The sequence below is a fragment of the Dermacentor silvarum genome, chromosome 4 (genome assembly GCF_013339745.2).
Source record: "Dermacentor silvarum isolate Dsil-2018 chromosome 4, BIME_Dsil_1.4, whole genome shotgun sequence".
Taxonomy (NCBI): domain Eukaryota; kingdom Metazoa; phylum Arthropoda; class Arachnida; order Ixodida; family Ixodidae; genus Dermacentor; species Dermacentor silvarum.
Window position 1 is genome coordinate 67395514 of NC_051157.2, and position 17600 is coordinate 67413113.

Sequence of the window (17600 nt, forward strand, 5' to 3'; positions counted from 1 at the left end):
CTTGATACTGATAAAGCTTTCAAAACCACTTTTCAGTTATTAAGTGGTAAGATGCAAATTACTACAGTCGTGTACAGTTTAAGAAGGCAGGAGAAGCCCCGCCTAGATGACCGAAGTGTGGCAGCCAATTGCCTCCGCGGCTAAGGAAATAGGCCCGCTCAAAAGTCCCTCCCAGTTCGAAGCGCGGGCGACCATGTTCTCCGTCGGCGGGGTCACCGGCCGTCCGGCTCATGACGTGAGTCTAGAGTGCGAGCTCATTGGTGGAGACTCGTGTGCATGCGCCTTTGAGAGGCAAATGCCGCTGCCTTCTAAAGTTGTACCCGACTATAGAAGAGGAAATGATGACTAAACGTTCAGCTTTGTACTTTAATTCCAACGGAGCCCAAGCGCTGGTACGATAGTGTGACATGAGGGATATTAGTGTTTTCTCATATTTGGGTCGTTATGGCATAGTAGAAAATTTGTAAACTTGCCAAGTTGTCGGCTTTTTTAGAATTGAATGCAGTCAATCTTGCATAAATAAAAATATCTGCGCCCGAATAGACGCTACCAAATCTATGATGTTACTGTAAGCTGGTATGAGAAGTTCAAGGCGGCTTCGTCACTCATATCTCGCTTTTGCGCCTTTTCTGGCTCATCAAGCTTGCCCTCACAGTAAGAATGAGTTTTGTTGGGGCTTCTTATAGGTACTTTACTAACACAGTTGAACTTTTTTTTTGAATGACCTTTGAAGTGTATCTCTACTTGCTGCAGTAGGCGAAATAAGATAGCGTGCGATAGGCTACGATGGGTGGGCATGAAAGAGAATTTGCAGTGCGTATAGCCTCTTGAGCCGTCGAAAGTCGGCCCATTCTCACGAGAAATTATTTTTCCGGCTGGACCCCTGGCAGAACAACGGAGTAATTAGAAGCGCCGCCATCGTGTACAAAACGACATTGGGAAGATATTTTGTAAAGCAACAGTAACGCTAAAGATGAGATTGAAGGGCCCTCTTTCCTTGAGAGTGCCAATTGCCGTCGTCATCTTAAAGTGGTTGCATGTTACAGTCGCCGGTGAGTAAAACGTTGGAATATAAATAGGGACAAGTTTTCTATGGCGCAGGGAAAACCACACGTTCTCAGGCTTATATCTCATAACGTATGGAGACTAGCAGCCCAATATGCCATCTTTACGAATGGTTGCAGATTGGGCTAGTTTGTAGTCAGTTATGTCACAGGCGTGCGTAGCGGGAAGCGGAAACAACATGACGACATTGACAGACAGCGCTCGTATTTGTCTCTTTGTTGCGGTTATTCCAGATGTGGTATCGTAAATATTGGTTAGACGTTAGCGAACACAGGAATAAGTGTAGTAACTGCAGGGGGATTCAATGAACCGGGATTTCTCCTGTAAAGCAAGCTGCTGTATTTAGATATGGAGCAACTGACGTTTTAAATTAATATTCTGGTGCAAAGGAGATGCGTTCAGGATGGATGGATGGATGGATGGACAATACTTTTATGAAAATACTGAGGTACGTGACTCAGCGCGCTGCGGGCGGCTCCCACGTTGGGACAGTCAGGCCATGCCCGACCACCGCATCGTGTTGTGTACATCTGTAATTTCGCTCGGCAATGTTGATCGCCCTTCAGTCACCTCCACAACCACAGTGTACTTCCAGCTCGCCCAACTGAACACTCCGAAGAGCTATAGGAGAAGCAAATTATATTTTCTACTCACTTTTCCTTTTACAATTTTGAGGCACCCTTCTCTATTTGGTCAATGAAATGAATTAATGCGAAAATATTTGAGTTGAATGAATGCAATAGAGCGGCCCGCTACGTGCTGACGCGCGTTCCGACGGACAATAATAAAGTTTTACCATACCATACCATACCTGAAGGAAATGAATGTGCCCACCTGAAAAAAAGTCAGGCCAGTATATTTGCAAACCTATGTGGTCCCTGTGCTTCGCCTTGTCGAATAATTCGACTTCTCTGAGCAATCTGCTGGCCTTCTGGTTAGCTCAGATGGTAGAGCGACTACCCCTGAATGGTGCTGGTGCCCAGTTCGATCCACGAACCAGGTCCAATTTTTATGCAACTGCGGTGCTTTCTTTCTGAGAAACTCGTTTTGGTCTCCTATGTAGTTTTGGGCTAAACTATCAGGTGGACGACAATTTTCTCTTTCAAGCCCAGTACGTTTTCTGTGCTGTAACCTACGTAGTAACAGTGATAGCGATAGGTACCTGCAAGAAGCTCTGCGAACAAGGCTGCCATGTCGAATCGAAAACGTAGAGTTTTCGAGAATATTTAACCATGATCGATGTCTTTCCCGTTGTGTCACGGTTGTTCGCAGCCAGACGATTGTCATGAGTAAGACGCCGGCGGCGCCATAAAAGAAGACAAAGACGATGTGAGCGGAGCGTTCGGAACGGCACGAGCGCGCGAGGCGCGTGACCCGAGGCGTGATCGAAGGAGAAACGGCGTTGTCTGAGCATTATCGACGTGGTTCCGGGCCAGGAAGGTCGCATCGCCAGCACCGCTCTGGCGACGGGAGACTTGGGGGTCTGGCCGAGTCCGTGACGTTGGCCGTCCATGGTGTGGCCGTCGACCTCGGCAAGTTCGAGTGAGGCTCCTGGACCGGCTGCAGCCTCTCACGGCAGGACCGGGCACCCCAGAAAGGACCCCTCTTCCAAGGCAGACCGGCACGCTCGATGATCCCCGGAACGCCACGTCGGCACTCGGGAAAGGAGCGAGACGGAAGCAGCGGCCGAGGACGTCGCTAGGCCTAACCCGTCACCTCTCCCGGCCACGTCAGCAACAGCGACCGGGTTACCCAGGCTTCCGAGACGAGCCAGTTGAAGGACAGACTTCTATGCAGCAACGTTGATGCGAAGATCGGCGAAACGGCCACATGGAAAAGGATGCTACGAGATTCCGGCTGGAAAGATACGAGCAACCCCATCGACGAACTTTGTAAGAACGACTTTCTTGTATCGTCACTACAGTAGGCCAGTGATGCCAGACTTTGGTGTAAGAAAGGCCTAGGACTAACGTAGGCAAAGTTAAGGGCATGAACGTGGATAGACTTGGTCGGTTGTATATTTTTGTTAACATTTATTTATGTATTGTGTTCTAGTTCAGGGTGTGTTTGAATTTTTGGTTTGAGGTTTTTGGTTTTGTGTGAGATTAAAATATGCTTGCTGTGTGGCCATGCGTCTTCCCTCTCCATCTCTCATAACACCCGCACGCCCCCGAGATCAGTGACAACGAAACACATCACAATTGGCGAGCCTGCCAGGATCCGTCCCGGATTCTATACAGCCCAGTCACTGATTCTCGGAAGTTGCAAAGATGGATTGGGAGGCGATATCGGCCACTATTCGCAAGCAGAAGCTCAGCAAGGAGCAGGGCCTCAAATTAATCGATGAGGAAAGGAAGCGCGTAGAGGCCGCTCGATTAGCAGAACTTGCTGCAGTTACTAAAGCTTACGAGGAAAGAAAACAGCTCCAGGAGAGAGAGCTTAAGATGCTGCGAGAGCAGTTACAGGCATTGAAAATGAAAGAGCGTGAGGCTGAGCTTAAGATTGAGAGTAGGCCCGCTAGTGTAGCAGAGCCGCCGGACAGCAGAAATCTGTCAGAAGACGTTGGCAGAATAGATAGCGCCTATGACGGTGTAGAGAAAGTAGCTTCAACCCAGAACGACAGGGGGTTGGTAATGAAAAATGATTCCAAGGATAGCCAAGCATCAGAATCGATAAGTCAGCCAACCTCAGAGAGAAATGAGAAAGCTGGCAGATACCCGAATCACTCGAGACGCAAGACAACGAGCAAGGGTAGGAAGAACTCGCACAGAACGCGTAAGGGCGTAGTAGAGGAAAAAGTAGATTCACCTCGGAATGACAGTGAGGTGATAATCGAAAACGATTTCAGTGATCGACAGGCATCAGAAATGAGGAATCAGCCAAACTCCGAAAGAAATGAGAGGGAGGATAGATGCGCTAGTCGCCTAAAACGCGCAAAGCATGGAGGTAGAAAGAAAACTCCCAGTAGATGGAAAAGAAAACAGCGTATTAAAATGCAGATGCATGAGAAGAGGCGGACGTCAAGGAAAAGGATTAAGAGGCCAGAGTTAAGGCAGGGACATTCCAAACCGCCCAAGAAATGTGCTAGAGGAGGAAAGAGGAAGAAGCAGGCCGTACGTAGGGAAGCGTGGGAGCTCCGAAAAAGGCGGAAAAATAGTACAGGTATAACTGGTAGGCTACAAAAGGACTATCATTAGGAACGCCCTCGGACACTGGAATTGTCAAGTTTTACAAACGTGTGTAAATAGCAAGTTTATTCATGTAGAGTGTTTTGGGACAATGAACATTACGAAAAGACCATTGCAGTGCAGTGTGCGGTGAAAGGTGAAATGTGCGCGAAAATGTTGTGGTGACAATCGAGCCGCGAGCACAAGTGAAGTCCGCAAGCCTCAGAAGAAGAGTCCAGCAGGAAAATTGAGGACAAGAGAAAGCAGTTTTTTGGAAAAAAACTCTTAAAAAGGGGAGCCATGTCATGAGTAAGACGCCGGCGGCGCCATAAAAGAAGACAAAGACGATGTGAGCGGAGCGTTCGGAACGGCACGAGCGCGCGAGGCGCGTGACCCGAGGCGTGATCGAAGGAGAAACGGCGTTGTCTGAGCATTATCGACGTGGTTCCGGGCCAGGAAGGTCGCATCGCCAGCACCGCTCTGGCGACGGGAGACTTGGGGGTCTGGCCGAGTCCGTGACGTTGGCCGTCCATGGTGTGGCCGTCGACCTCGGCAAGTTCGAGTGAGGCTCCTGGACCGGCTGCAGCCTCTCACGGCAGGACCGGGCACCCCAGAAAGGACCCCTCTTCCAAGGCAGACCGGCACGCTCGATGATCCCCGGAACGCCACGTCGGCACTCGGGAAAGGAGCGAGACGGAAGCAGCGGCCGAGGACGTCGCTAGGCCTAACCCGTCACCTCTCCCGGCCACGTCAGCAACAGCGACCGGGTTACCCAGGCTTCCGAGACGAGCCAGTTGAAGGACAGACTTCTATGCAGCAACGTTGATGCGAAGATCGGCGAAACGGCCACATGGAAAAGGATGCTACGAGATTCCGGCTGGAAAGATACGAGCAACCCCATCGACGAACTTTGTAAGAACGACTTTCTTGTATCGTCACTACAGTAGGCCAGTGATGCCAGACTTTGGTGTAAGAAAGGCCTAGGACTAACGTAGGCAAAGTTAAGGGCATGAACGTGGATAGACTTGGTCGGTTGTATATTTTTGTTAACATTTATTTATGTATTGTGTTCTAGTTCAGGGTGTGTTTGAATTTTTGGTTTGAGGTTTTTGGTTTTGTGTGAGATTAAAATATGCTTGCTGTGTGGCCATGCGTCTTCCCTCTCCATCTCTCATAACACCCGCACGCCCCCGAGATCAGTGACAACGAAACACATCACAACGATATTCCAGCACACTCCCGACTTCGTCAAAGTGGGTAGGCATATATGTTCAACCAACTGGTATTATGAACAAGGCTGCCGTGCGAGGGCTCAAACATCCAGTTTTAAACAGTCACGGATGCCCTTCATTTAGACAGGTATGTTTCATATTATGAAAGTAATCACACTTTTCTCAGAAAACAATAAAAAAAGGTCTGCTTATTTTTAGTTACCTGATAATAAACCCTTTTCAGCGTGACGTCTTTTGAGTCATCCATTTCTTACGTTGCTTAGGGCGCCACATTGATTGATTACAGTGGGCGTAGGGTTCGAAAATCGGATTTTTTTGCAACTATGTCAGAAGCAAATGGAAGCCCAAACCATACAAAAGTTAAAAGAACAGATATTCAGGTATTCATTTAAGTCAGTTGGTTTCATTGTAGATGAGGAAGGCTCCTTTTATACACCAACAACAAAAATAATGGAAATAGAAGCACCAGTAAATTTTTAAAGGACACTGTCAAATTTGTTTTACTGCCATATAAGAATACCAAATATAGCATCGAGAATAAGAATTTGTTTTGTATCAGTTAGGTCATAGCAAAGTTGTAAAATACACTATTGATACAATGACCCTTGGGTAATAGATAACATTTCTGCTCAGAATGGTAGGATTTTGGAAGCCGAATCGTCTAGCTCCATTATACTGAGGGTCGCAAATTTTCTGCTCCAAATGATTAAGGACATGAGAGCAACAAATGCTAACAGTTTCAGGCACCGAGTGAAGCTGACTGGGTTACTGCTCGCGTTGCACCGAATGTCGCACTCACTGAGGAAGGTCGCCATCAATCTTCAATTCGCACTTGTGCTGTCAGCCACTCCGCCAAAAGTGTCGAAGCATTGTTATTTTATTCATGGGGAAAACAGCTACACAGATAGCTCTTCCTTAATTGCACTGCTGGTGAAACGTACCAAATTTCACTTACCAGGCAGGAAGCTCTGCAAAAAGACAACTGGATTCTGCGTGAGCGATGGTGTCACAGAACACTTGCACTATGCGATTGGGAAGAAAAATACAAATACCGCATAGCATTGAGCCGTGTGGGCGAACTACCTGGGCGAGTTGGGATTAATGGCAAGCCGTCTGCAACATCCCGGTTCGAATCCATCGACGCTGCCAATACTCCCTGGAAGTGAAATGATAGGCATTGAACTCGACCGCAGTAGACAAGCTGCACCCCGGAGGAGCAATTACCTTCAGGTTTTGCAAGGCTAAACCCACCTCACTCTTGTTCCTCTTACTTGTAGCAGGTGTCCATGCTAGTCTCGACTCAGTGAGACGTAGTTTCTTGGCAGAAATGTACAAAGGCACAATTGATAGCAGAAGCGTCTCGAAATTAAAAAAGATGGCAGTTATTGTGTCAGCGAACCCTCTATCAACCTTCACAAAAGCGGGAGAGCTCTTCTTTACGCTCACTTTCAGTTACATCCGGTATAAAAGCCGCATTTCATGCATATATCACCATGTAAGAGCCAGTTAAGTCAACCGTGCGAGGCTTGCTATAATTGTGACTAGCCAAAACCGAGATTCTCGGTTCCCCTTATTCTCGTTTATTTTGTGCACCTGCTGTTTCATATCGCGTATATAATTCTCGGCCCAAGTCGATCAATGGAGCAGCGTGCTGTAGCGCTTGGCCTCGTTCCATGCTTTGCAATTTTGCTTTCTGCGCTACTTTTCACTCAAGGTACTTCGTGTGATCGCAACATCTTCCTCAACCATTAGTCTTTGACCCCCAACCTTGCCTTGGTGCTCGTTCTTCCAGCTTACGAGCGCGCCCATCGAGACGACAGGATAGGTACTCACTTTGGCCCTGTCCTCTCGCGTTGACAGGAAGCAGGAGGCCGTAGGTCATCCACAAGAGTGACTGAACTACAAAAGAAAGGGAGTGTCCTGACACAATGGACACCGGTGATTTCCTGGGCTTAGCCTCCATTCATCAGGACCCGCAGGCGAGATTGAACCGATCCAGAAAGTGGCCATTGTCTAGAAGTACCACAGAGGACGCGGAGGAGCGGAGGCGTCACACTGAAATTACTGAGGATACTAGAAGGTGCGCAGGGGCGAGGAAAAACAATCGAGCGTAGTGGGAGTTTGCGTGAGACCGAGCTTAACATCCCATTCATTCATGTGGCCGCGAAATTAATTCATTGTCTGCATTCCTCAAGGCATTGTCCTGCTACGTTAATGGGCGGTGTGATAAGCTACATTATGGATGTGAATTCTTCTATCAGTAAAGCGGGAACTACGAGTAGGAGAAATGTAACAAGGAACATGGAAAGTAGGCCCACATATCTTTACAGTGACGGCTGTTAAGCGCATTTCGCTCAACCTCTGTGGCTGAATGACCCAGATATCAGGGTCTTAATTACCATCATCATGCTTTCTTGGATCCAAAACTTTCCAGAAAAGAAAATCACGTTTGAGCATTTTCCGGACTCGAACTTAGGCTCTCAACATTTGTGCCACCGTATCTTCGTCATCCTGTCATCAGAGCTGTCGTGTTTGTCGTCGAACCATCCTCGTTTTTTCGTTGATGTTAGCCTAAGACGACAACCAGACGCAAAGGTGGAAAAAGTAACAAAACACTTTATTTTCGTGTTGCCGGCAACATTGGCGTCAACACTTTTTTGCTGACTACTGCTTACCGGGACTTCGGATCTGTGACTTTTTACGCTAATCACCTTCAAGCCCTACTATGTCCCAAAAACTGAATCTGGTTTCCATTAGTGCTGGCCTCTGATACCTCCAACTAACTAGGAAGATGATGGAAACGCAAGCCTTTACTCTATCAGGTCGTTTTCTTTGGAAATTCGTGGGCAGTTGAGGGTAAAGTAAGGGGGGGAGGGGAAGTGGGCGGAAAACAAACAGTGAGTGGCGCATAACTTTTAATGACACTTTTTTCGTCGTTTTTCTCGGTACATTTATCGTCATTATTGCTCTGATTACCTTATGTTCTGTAGAAAAGTGCTCGAGACGCTAATTCGCAGAGTAAGAAACGACCGCAATACAGATTTTTCTACCATCAGTACCCGGATGCTATAAACTTCATCGCTCCTGTCTATTCAGGACGTAACGAAACTGCCACTGGAGGCTCATCGCACTCCTGTCTCATTTGCTTCCAACACCATCTATCTTCATTCTTTTACGAATGGAGCTTGGTGCACAATAAATGAGCGGTCTTCTTTTACGATGGGAGCATGGCGCACAATAAATGAGCGGTCGCACTCAATCAGTCCCTCTTTCATACACGCTGAAAACCTCTCGATATCGGCCAACTCCATTGCGTAGACCAAATGGAAGATAGCGTTAATGAGCCACCCCAGAAGCCGACACGGCTGTCTGCAACGGGAGCGGGCAGGTCAACAGTGGCAGTAGCTAGACTGGCTTGATCAGTGGTGCAAGCTGAAAGCAGCTCTGAAAACCAATGCTTCTGCGAGGGCCAGCTCCTGCACTTATTGACGTATTCGTATAAAACTCCAACATACTACGCTATGCCCTTCTGCAGCAGAGGCTTCTTTGCTATCTTTTTTTCGCTTCTATAACCGCGACCACCATCTCCGTATTGCCGCATGATCATGTATCTTCGTCTGTGAGTTGAGGAAGCCGTCGCGCCACAAGGCAAATGCGCATTCAGCTGTATAGTGAGGAGCTCTCCGAGACAAGGACATTGCCGTTTCCACTGTGTTGTGGCGCAATATATGTTTCTTTATATACGCCCCCCTTTGCGCAGCTGTCAAATCTTAGCCTAGAACCGGTTCGTGTCAACGCTGTTTTAGTGTCGGGCCAGCTCTCAATATCTTCGTTCCTTTTGATAGCTCAATGGACGAGAAGGTGCTGCACTCACCATCGTAACCTGTTCTCCAGAAGGGATCTCTATTTATTCAGTAGAAATATATTTATATGTGCGACATGCTGTCTGAATGGTCTTTGGTACTGGTCTATTTGCGGACAAATAATCCTCTGCTTTCTTTCTATCCACCCTTCCCTCTTCCTGCTGAGTAAACACCACATTTTCTCTTCTCGTGTCAACCTTTATTGATACGTTACCCTCAGCATCGGTCCGCTAAAAACTCCTTCTCGTTTAGGTTGTCATTACTATTCCTCTAGATGTACATTTTTCCTTTTTTAAACGTCATGAGGCAAGTATATTTTAATAAAGCAACAAACTTGAGGTAGGTACCATTTTTAATTCTTTTATTTGCTACTCACAGCTCTGAATGTTTTCCACGTTCTTGATCTCGCCTTCATGGTTGCAGGATCACACGTTAATGCTAATACAATGGTAACGGTCTCTTTCAGCATTCCTTTCCAGTAAAACGCTGTAAAGCAGGACACCTAAGAAAAAGAAAAAAAAGGACAGTGAAATTAAAATATGGAAAGAGTGTTTTTATGTACGTCTTCAAGCATAAATTATTTTCAAGGTCTCGGAGCTCTAAGACATTGATGGGAGAACCTTATATGCGAATTAGCTGCATAAACGTACGTCTACGAATGTTTTTTGCGAGCCTAACGTTGCTCTTGTTCTGCTAGGTTAGTTCGTTATTAGATAAGCAGTTATGTGCTTGGTATCTGGGTATCTCTGTAACGCGATGCTTCCTTGTGACATCACGATCCTTCGTCACTTCATGCTAGAAGCTTGGGAAACGAAAGTGAATTACGACAAAGGTTCCACGAAATTACGCGGATTTTAACCACGATTCCCTTAACACTGATGCGGGTGCTGTTTTATATTATTGCATACAGTAACATGTAAAAATAACAGCACCTGGTCAACCAACTAGTGACATCAATTACTCAATAAGTAACGTAATAAAACAATCACCAGATGTGCATTGTTCAGAATGGTGGGCAGACTAACAATTATGTATAAACAGAAGTGGTCCCATTACATACATGCTTTATACTTTCAGTAGAAATTGTGTAACTAAATTCCACGTCGTGTTTTATAACAATGGTAAGGATTGGCATCTCATTAAGGTGGAGTACCAGTCTGGTCGAAAGTTATCTTCACCTTGAATTAGCTGCAGTCGTGGAGTCAAGTTTTAGGCAGTACACCTGAAACATTTACTCCTCAGTTGCCCTTCGTTCCAGAAAAAGAACAATCACTTTATGGGATCACTGTAGAGAAAATTGTTTTAATGGTTAGCTATAAATATATTACCCGAAAATATAAAAATATTTTATTCGCCATTGAAATAGGGCCTTAATGTAGCCAAGGGCCAACCAGGTAAGCAAACAATCCTGCTTTTTTGTCTTCTCCCATGTAAGGAACTAAAAAAACGTTCGGCAGGTGTTGCACTCTTGTAACACAAGACGGCGAAAGCCTTCTGCACAATTGGTAATACATGAAGCTTTACAACCGCGGTTAGACGTCTTTGAGACATATTGGTAATGCATTAGGTTGCACAGTCGGGGCTGGCCTTCTGGCAAGACATAAAGAGCCGCAATGGGAAGTACACGTGTGGCACTAAAGCGACCTCCTCCCTAAATCGCAGCGGCACGCAATTCTTCCGTAGCGGCATACTTGCGCGGCCATCCTCGCGAGTCGCAAGAGTGTGCACGCTCCTCCATCGCTCCCCGCCGTCGCTCCGACTGTGACGTCAATGCGCAGAGCGCGGGCGCCCGCTTTTCTGCACAACAACACCCGGCCTGACAGCAATTAATAAACTTAAAATTTGGCAGACACTTAAGACTGCTTTAGTGTGGCAATGCGAAAGCATTATACCGTTTGAAGACCTCGGAACGTCATCAATGTGCTCGTTTTCTACACTCAAGACATGGCGCCACCTCCTCCACACCATCACGTGCGCCGCCCAATGACGCGCACACTAACTAGGCCGCGAGGTGGCTGCGACATGACGTGTGCAGTCACCTTGCACTAGGCACACCTTTAGTAAGCCAGAAGCATGGAGCAGCCGCGGCTTCAGGGAAGCGTGCTCGTCTCGCGCCCCGGAGGCCCGGGTTTCATACCCAGCCCGACCGAAGTGTACCAAATTCTCTTTTCAAATAAATTTCAAAGAAATTTACTTTGTTTACAGAAACCTCCCTGAGAAATGTGACGTCAATCCCAGCACTTTTTAAGTGTTTTTACTCTTTGCGGCGTCGGCTATTTTTCGTCATGGCGCAGTTTCCCCAAGGGCACCGCAAAACATAGATGCCGAAGGATTTCGCTTTAAAGTAATTGCGTTATAATCCTACCGTGCTCTAAAAAACATCGGGCTCTCCCGTAATCGAGAGTAGATGTAAGCGTGAAATGGCTACCGGTAAAGCAGATTGGTGCTGCGAGGCAGGCCTGAAAGCTTACTGAGCCGAAATGAACCTGCTTTGAGCTGTCTCGGCCAAACAACTCCGCGGCACACCGGACACTGCCGGCCTGGTCACGCTGCGTGGCGCCATCTCTCGAAGAAGGCGGCGCAAGACCGGCGCAATACCGGCGCAATACCAGCACAATAAAGTGTATGGTGCACTGTCACCTGCCTTTTGAACGTCGCTATTGGAAATTACAAATTAAACTTCAGCGTACTAGAAGTTACAGCTTGAGTGATATTGTGAATAAACTTCAGGAAGAAATCGGAAGCAATACATTTTTTGTAACTTGTTTGGGCAGTAACCAGCGTATGTAATGCGGTCCTGTACGAGGGCTTGGGGGCCAGATACTGCATTTCTTAAGTTTTGACTGGTTGCCCGGATGGTCTCGTTTTGCTCTCGCAATATTATACTCTACGTTCATACAACAGTTGTACGCGTGACTACGGGTAAATATAAATTTCCTTGTCAGCAACGATGTCCGGATGTTCTCACTACGTTCTCGCCCCATTCTCGTCTTGAGTACACGGATAATGGCTCTGGATTTTATTGCGATAGCAATTATATGGACACTCCAAAGCAGATTTCTGCCGTCGCCGTGAGGTTCCGTATGACGTCAATAGAGATGAAATCGTCGCCGCGCGCCGAACGCTGCACGTGCGAGTGAAAGGGCGCGAGGGACGCGCGCTTTTACGGGGAGTGAACCCACGGCGGAGAACAAATTGTGCACCGTGCTCAATTAAGGGCTGCCGAAGTAGGCGTCTCTTTCCTCCTTTAGAATCACCATATATGTAGAGCAAACGCACCTTCTTCCGACGCGCGAAAGGCCGTGGGGGGGGGGGGGAAGGGGGAGAGAAGGGAGGTGACGTTTAACTGCGGCACCAAGTGCCTATCAGAGGCTCCCGCAACAGACACCAACGCCGCACGCATTTTGTGCGAACGCGGGCAAAACGCCGACGGCGTCGACAACAGTTCTGCGTGTTGCCGGTGCTGCTGCATGTCCAAGTTTATACAGCTGATAAAGCTACTATCACTATTCCGTATAGCTCTCTCCAAATTTGCTATCGCAATTGATGCTTCGCCTTTCCGGTGAAACTGCGACAACTTTTTTGCTCAAGGTCTCTTGAAGGTCGCCGACATCGGGAGCTAAAAGTATTTTATGCTTAAATCCTGAACTGCGTCACGTATAGGCAACATAAAGTTACGCATCCTGTCCCTATAAAGCACAATGGTTGAATATGTGAGATATTTATAAGGGATTCGTTCTTTTGAATATTATTACTCACATTTTGTCAGACGGCAGTGTATAAAACAAACAAGCACACAATTATGTAGAAACTAAGGATGTTACCCGATGGGTACTAGCAATTATCACTATTAAAGTATTCTACTTAATTTTTTAGCAAATCTAAGCACAGCAAAATCAACTCAGCATTTTCTTTCTCTTATATTAGAGTTTCCAAATAAGATGTCATGCCTCTCGTTCATTTGTGCGAGAGGTTAGGTTAGTCTGGAATTAGTAGCAAGTTTTTTTCTTGTGATATGGAACATGAACAATACCGCTTTCAAAACGGTAAGGTATATATCGAACAAATGTCCTTAGCGTTTTGTAGCAATTGAAATGCATGCACATATATATATAAGCTCAATGGCTAGGGCATTGCACAACTGAGCACGAATTCTGGGGTTTGATCCGGGCCGCCATACTGGCATTACGAGGCGGGCCCGAACGCAAGAACACTCGTGCACTATGCACTGAGAGCATGTTAAAAAAAGGAAAAGAAACGAGAGCGGGTAAAAATTACCCCGGCCCTCTCCACTACAGCATCCCTCATGGTCCACCATACAGTTTTGGCACGTTAAACCTCACAATTTATAAGAGGATGATTATATTCATCGCGAAAGGTGAATAGAGACACTGCTATATACTAAGTCACTTATGGCGGCGACAGCATCAGTATTTGAGGTATGTCGAAGCGAAGAAAAAATTATATAAATTTACGAGCAAAGAAGAATGCGTTGGAGCTAGCAGAATAACCCAATTTCTAAAGAGGATTACCTCCCGAAACATTTCAGAGCGGATCTGCCAACATGCCTCATTAGGGAAGGAAAACCTGCAGGTGACACTGCGCTCTCTCGGGTTCCTTGTGCAAGTTCGCTAAACTTGCGTAAAGGAATTCGTCGGTAAGAGCAAAGAACGTGGAAGCTTCAGCCAATGGAAGCGTAAGTATCTAGCTTTTAAGTTTTTTTTTTATGTATGTGAATGTGATAACGCTCGACTTTTTATGTTGAATCCATGGAGAGAAGTGCGCTCTAATAAAAAAATAAATTGTTCGGAAGGACTTCTAAGCAAGGGTTAGGTTGAAGGTCATTTTCCTGCGCTTCTTAACAGATATGTTTTATAAGAGTTGTGCACCTTAATTTCTGGCAAGATACTTTGCACATGTTTATGCTACACGTTGTGTTGGAGGCAATACCTTGCCCAACGCACTCCCTTGCGCTATGAAGGGCAAAGCTAAGGGACACACCTATGTATGGTGTGAGAGTTTAAGGAGGACAAATGTATGGAAGTTCGTGATAGTCTACATGTCATGTGTGCCTATCAGTGCCCTAATCAATTCTCGAATTGCAGCATGTGTCTTGAGATAATAAATGAAAGGGTCATTGACTAATTCAGTTGCGATGTAAATCACTGGCGATGACACAGTTAATTCCATGGCCACTAGGAGTTTGCTGACGCAACAAGGGAGCCATTTACTGGTCTACACTGACTTAAGAGTTTAGTGTCTCGGAGTTTAAAATGCTACAATACAATTATTTGGAGAATTGTCGGAAGTTACGCATGTGCAAACAAGGAATAGCGACGACAAAGAAGAAGCCGCAAGGTCGTATATATATATTTAAAATCTCTCTCATTGAAATGCAAAAATCAGCATCGCATGTTTTGCCGACATAGTGCCAGATCCCCGCATCGCGCCCTGAGACTGCAAAAAAAGATCGGGCGCGTTGTGAAAGGGTAAAGAAAGAAAGAGGTTAGCGGGCCCATCTAGACATGCTTAAAAATGGATTCTTCCGAGCGATTTGTTCAGCCGACATAGAGAAACACAAATACCGGGTACGAAAGCTCGAACTACGAGAGCGACAAACTGCCTGACCTTTTCACTAGGTTGCTTCTATTCTTTTAGAATTTGGTCAACATTTCCGCTCTGTGATATAAGACACTGACCTGAGCTCAAAGCGCACTTAATTTTTGTAGTCGTCACTACCAATTTGCAAACAAATTTGTCGTGCCATTAACTACAACTGGAAGGGGTAGTTAAAAAGCATATGTCTCTATAGCAAAAGCTAGAATTCTCATGGTCTTTAATGAAGCAAAACTTCAAGGAAACCTATTTGCAAAGGCGCTTGAAGTACAATGCGTCCATAAGTGCCCTTTGCAATCTATCCGCCTGACCATAAAGAAAACCAGAGCCTGTCTTACAATAACTAGGACGTTTATTAGACAAACCAATGAAGGCGACTGAGAGGGCGTGTTTTTTGTACGCTTCAGAACTTTGTTTATATATAAAATGTTGACATGAAGTGAGACACCTAATTGCAGTAAATAATTTACACCGGTTAGCAAAAATACCGCATAAGTTGGAACTCCATCCGCATATTACAAACAGAATGCTAATTAACAATTAACGAATAAAAGGAGCGAAATTCATCCATTTTATCAGGACTCATAAAGCGAACCATGAGAAACTATATTCAAAATTATCTGGATGACGCAATTATTGGGGCAACTAGCGTGTGCGTTCTATCGGTGAGCTGAGCAGAGTCATGGCAAGAAGTTGAAGACGAGAGAAAAAGAACAACAAATAAATTTAATAGAATGCTGCACGTGTAATTCGCACGGCTTCATGTCTGCTCGCTATCAAGTTTATGTCTATATTTTTGCGCGCAAATGTGATAGTGCATTAAAAGACAGTACATCTGGAATCTTTTTTTTAACACGAAAGTGTTTTATGCCGGGGTCCACCAAGACTTCACTGACGTATTTCCGTCACGGATATGACGTTCTTACAATGTACACGAACATAATACAAAGAAAGAAACCAGAAGAAAAAGTTCCACAAACATGCAAAATTTGGAAATCGAACCCACGACCTCTCGGTCCGCGACGATAGATCGCCGAGCGTTTAACCCATTGCGCCACAAACGCATTTGCAGAGAGCTACACAGACGCGCCTTATATATCTAACACTCCTCCGTGTACCCGCGCTCTTGCTCGGGGCGGTGCCGCCGCCTACGAGCAGAAAAGAGAAGTACTGCATTATGACACTAACGCGCACCGACAGTGAACGCTTCGGTGGTCTCATCACTACGACGCCTCGATGCCAGCATTCGAAGGGACGCTGGCATCAAGAAGCACTACCAACGCCACCTAGGTGGCGTTCACCGTACTCAGCACAGCGGAGCGTGGCCTCCGCAATTAGCTCTGAAAATGTTTCTGAAGTTGATCATGTCTCGATACGCGCTCCTACAACCAGCTGGAAATGGAATACTCGAATATTAAAAAACCCCTGGAACGTTGCTATCGAGATCGTAGAGTTTCAACACAGATTCCTTTAGTCTGCGCAAGAAGTACTTATAATGTTGCGTGATTTCTCCAGATTCCGCATGAAGCTTCGTGTGAATTGTTGAACACGGTTTCACTTGCATAAATCGGTACCACTCGCGCATCTTATATGCGCGGTTATATGCGTGTACAATCTATATGTTTGGTCGTTATTGTTCCACGTGTGTTTCATTTTAGTTTTGCTGAAAACGACGCATTCCTGCTGGTCTCTCATCTTTGCTTTCAGCATATTCTGTCTTTTGCGTTCACCCAGATGCGCTGCGTTTTAAACATCTATTCTTAATTCAGTTCGCGACCATTAACACCTTTTATTGTTAGCGTCAGTAATTACTGCACTTGAGATCAAAGACACTGTGATAATAATATTTATGACGGGTGTTATCTCTTTCGCATCTGCTACCGGGCACACACAGTAAGTTAGCACAAATATCGAGCACGCAAAACGTCTCTGTGGGCCGACTGTTTTCTTCACCGAGGCAAATAAAACTGAGTCCCACGCAGTATGCGACCTTCATCATAGCAAATCATATATGTTGACATCAAAGGGTGAATCTACCATCCTGTGTCGTGGTGCGTTCTTTGAACGGCGGGGGCAGCATCGTAGAGCTGAAGATCGAGGTAAGCTTCGATTCATTGTAAAGTTTCACTATGTCTGCGCGATACTCAATGGCATATACAAGCCAGAACAAGTCACTTTTTAGAAGAAAACGGATCGTAATTAAAAGGCAGAATGTTTACCTATTCAGCGCAACGCCCTGGAATTAGGGGGTTGCGACCCTAGCGACAAATGAAGTTTTTATCATCATCCTCCTCAATGTTGGATAATTTTAGGCAAACGAAAAAACTGAAATAAAGCTCAGGCCTTTCGATATAGTTTTCAAGCAGGTTTCTGCGACTCTTGCACCGGTTTCGCGGGAAAGTGCGGCTGTTGCACTGCAAGTTCATGAGATAAAGTCGAACTCGTACTGAAGTCAGTGACATGCCTGTTTAGTCACGGAAAGCATATCGTGGCATGAGAAAATTCACGAGCCGAAAGCAGCAGTCACTATTGCTGTATCTCTATGAAACGCGCCTACCTGATTATATTTAGTTCACTGCTGACGTTATGCCGTGTGGCAACCCAAGGGAAAAAGAAAAAAAAAAAGCAGAAATAAACAAAACTAAGACCATTTGGTG